Source organism: Pteropus vampyrus, unplaced genomic scaffold (assembly GCF_000151845.1).
Source record: "Pteropus vampyrus isolate Shadow unplaced genomic scaffold, Pvam_2.0 Scaffold1, whole genome shotgun sequence".
Taxonomy (NCBI): Eukaryota; Metazoa; Chordata; class Mammalia; order Chiroptera; family Pteropodidae; genus Pteropus; species Pteropus vampyrus.
In genome coordinates, this window is record NW_011888782.1 from 21,579,022 (window position 1) to 21,582,345 (window position 3,324).

Here is a 3,324-nt window from a genome sequence, read left to right on the forward strand (position 1 = left end):
TGTGGAAGGCTGCCCTGGCTCAGCTTGGAAATTCAGTGGGGAAGGGAGGTGGCTTCTTTCCTATTCTCTCTCCCTCCTCTCGGTCCTCTTTACTGTTTATCCATTCATGACTCACTCCGGACTCATGTAGGGTGGTGGACTCATGCAGGGTGGCGTAAGGAGAGGGAGGAGACAAAATGTTGGTGGTGCCCCCTGGGGAGGCCAGATGTCCAAATGCTGGCTCTTCCTCTTGTGGGCTGTTCTGTGAGTGTATCTGGAGAAATCACCCATGGGTGTGCCATTCCCTGACAAGGGTGACATAACCTCAAGCTAACTTCTTATGACATCTCCTCATCTGCACGGGTTCTTGCCCTGTAGGCATCCTCTTGAATGGGCTCGCAGGAGTCCATAGCAGCCCTCTTCACTCTTGCTCCCCAGTTGGCTCCAGGGCCCTCGGGCCAAGCTTTCTGGGCAGCTCTCTTGAAGTCCCCCTTCCCCCATCAGACTTGAGAAGGGCAGAAGAACAACTCTTTCCTTCAAGAAACCCTTTTCCCAGTATCGCCTCTCGCCCCATGCTTCTGCCTGCTGGCAGGTGATAGGCTCAAAGTCAAAAACCGGTTTGGTTGCCATCTGTCCACATGTCTTGCACTTCACTCCAGATCGTGGGCACATTTTTCTTACCTCTGGAGCTTTGGCCAAAATCTCTGAGATAGGATGTGCCCTTTGAAAACTCCTGTTACATCAAGAATGGTTCTGCACCTGTAGGAATTCAGAACGCACCTCAATGGCGTGAAGATTACTTTAAGCTAAAAACACCTGAGCGAACAGCAGCAGCAGCAGGAAAAAACCTGAAGATTTAAGCAAGATCTTCCCCAAAATTACAGCAGCTGTAGATCCCCTTTCTGTGAGGTTTACAGCCAGAAAGAAGACCAACCATTATCAATGGGGAAGAGTAATTACATAAACAAACTTTATCTGATACTGTCTTGTCCTATTTCTATTTGCTCTTCCTTAGAAGCCCTTTCTCCCGCCCTCACTCCTGCTTCTTATTCAGTGGGTTTATAAACATCTGTCTTTGGATGTCCCAAGTAAATAAACATTGTCTTCTCTCCTGTTAACCTGTTTGCTCTTAGTTAATTCACAGGCTCCCAACACATTCTCCTCTTGACAGCAAGAGCATAAATGGCCGGCTGAGATGTTCTACCCAGTGCTGGATTCGATCTTCTTGTTCTGCCAATGTTACTGCATAGCAAAGAGTGCCCTCATTCTCTTCCTCTTTCTCTCTCTCAAATATGTTAATTGGATTGGAAGAGTTGAAAAAAAGAGAACATGTAAGAGATTATACTGCTAAATTTATTGCTTAACTATATAAATCATTCTATCTCCAGTTTAGCTGCAAATCACGAAGCAGCGTTGATGTGTGCTAGGGAGCAGCTACACGAAAGGAAGGCTTTCTTGGTTCCAAAGTGATAGCCGTGGGCAGCAGAGTGGATGAATTATGCTTGCTTTCATTCGTTCTAGTCTAATTGCATTTGAGTGGAATGTAAAATGTCAAGAAGTGGCTGATTACAGTGAGTGAATAACAACAGCAACAAACCACAATTGCTTCTGCATGAGTCAGCTCAGGCTGCTATAACAAAATGCTGTAGACCGGGTGGTTTAACAACAGGAATTTATTTCTTGCAGTTCTGGACACTGGAAGTCCAAGTTCAAGGTATTTGCTGATTTGATTCTTTGGTGAGGGCTACTTCTTAGCTTTCAGATGCCAGCCTTCTTGCAGTGTCCTCACATGGCTGGGGCGGGGTGGGGGGATGGTGGAGAGAGAGAGCTCTGTTCTCTCTTCCTCTTCTTAGAGGGGCACTAATCCTACCAACGTGGCCCCATCTGCTTGGCCACATCTAAACCTAATCACTTCCCAAAGGCCCCGCCTGCAAATACCATCACCTTGAGAGTTAGGGCTTCAACGTATGAATTTGGGGCAGCTGGGGGACACAAACGTTCAGTTTATAACAGCTTCTTTATAAACAAAGACTAACCAAAAGTTAAAAGGTATTATTACGAATCCCACGTAAAATATTTGTGTTAAAATGTGTCATTTTTTTTTTTTCTTTCTGCCTGTCTTTAGATGGATCTTGCCAGCAGATGTCAAACCTACTTTCTGATTCTCTTTCTGCCAGGTATAGAAAAAACATTTTGTGTTTCAATAGAAAATTGTGCTCCATCTGTAACGCACCTTTCTGGGTCTTCAGATTCTAGCCCTGTTCGTTGTCTTTGAGCTATTTTGCAACTCTATGTAAATTGTAAGTAACTGGTATATAAATGTCCTGTCTGGTAGTGATTTTAATTGATTTCTTCCTCATGGTGGAAAAGTCACTTTTATCCCTATTTGCAATTCATCCTAACGTTCCTTTACTCCATATAAATCCGTGCTATTTTGAGCTTTCTTTTGAATTTGTTGTAACATCTGCCTGGTTTTCTCAGATCATATGAGTCATACCTTTTTCTGAAAATTATCTTTTAACACAGGGAAACCTTTGGGAAGAAGTGGCAGGACTCAACTTCCAAAGGAGAACTGGCTGAATCTCTGAGCCCCATGTCCTCTCCAGGGATCATGATCCCCCATTCTTCCAGGTGCTCAGGCCCCAAAACATTGGGGTCATTACTGACTCTTCCCTTTCTTACCCCCACATCCAAACCTATGGTAGGCTGAATAATACCATCCTCCCCACCCCTCACGCCCCCACTCCGGAGATGTCTATATCCTAATCCTAGAACCTGTGAATATATTACCTTATGTGGCAGAAAGGACTTTGCAGATGTGAGTAAATTAAGGATTTTGAGATGAGGAGATTATCCTTGATTATTCAAGTGGGCCCGATGTGATCACAAGGCAGGCAGGAAGGTCAAAGTCAGAAAAATGAGATGTGGGGATGGAAGCAGAAGTTGGAGCCACGTGCTTTGAAGATGGAGAAAGGGGCCATGAGCCAAGGAATCCAGGTGGTCTCAAGTAGCTGTAAAAGGCCAGGAAACAAATTCTCCCTAAGGAGCCTCTAGAAGGAACCAGCATTGACAACACCTTGATTTTAACCCCAAAAGACTCTTTTTAGACTTCTGACCTTCAGAACTGTGAAAAATAACTTCGTGTTGTTTTAAGCCAGTAAACTTGGGGTAATCTGTTAAAGCAGAAGTAGGTGGCTAATGCAAACACTACAGCAAATTAGATTGGTTTTATCTTCAAAACATAATCAGGATCCTCCCAGTTCTGCAACTGGTACCTGGGCCAAGCCAGTTCCATCACTTAACCTGGGTTGTTGAAAAGACCTGCTTACTGGTCTCCCTGTCTGC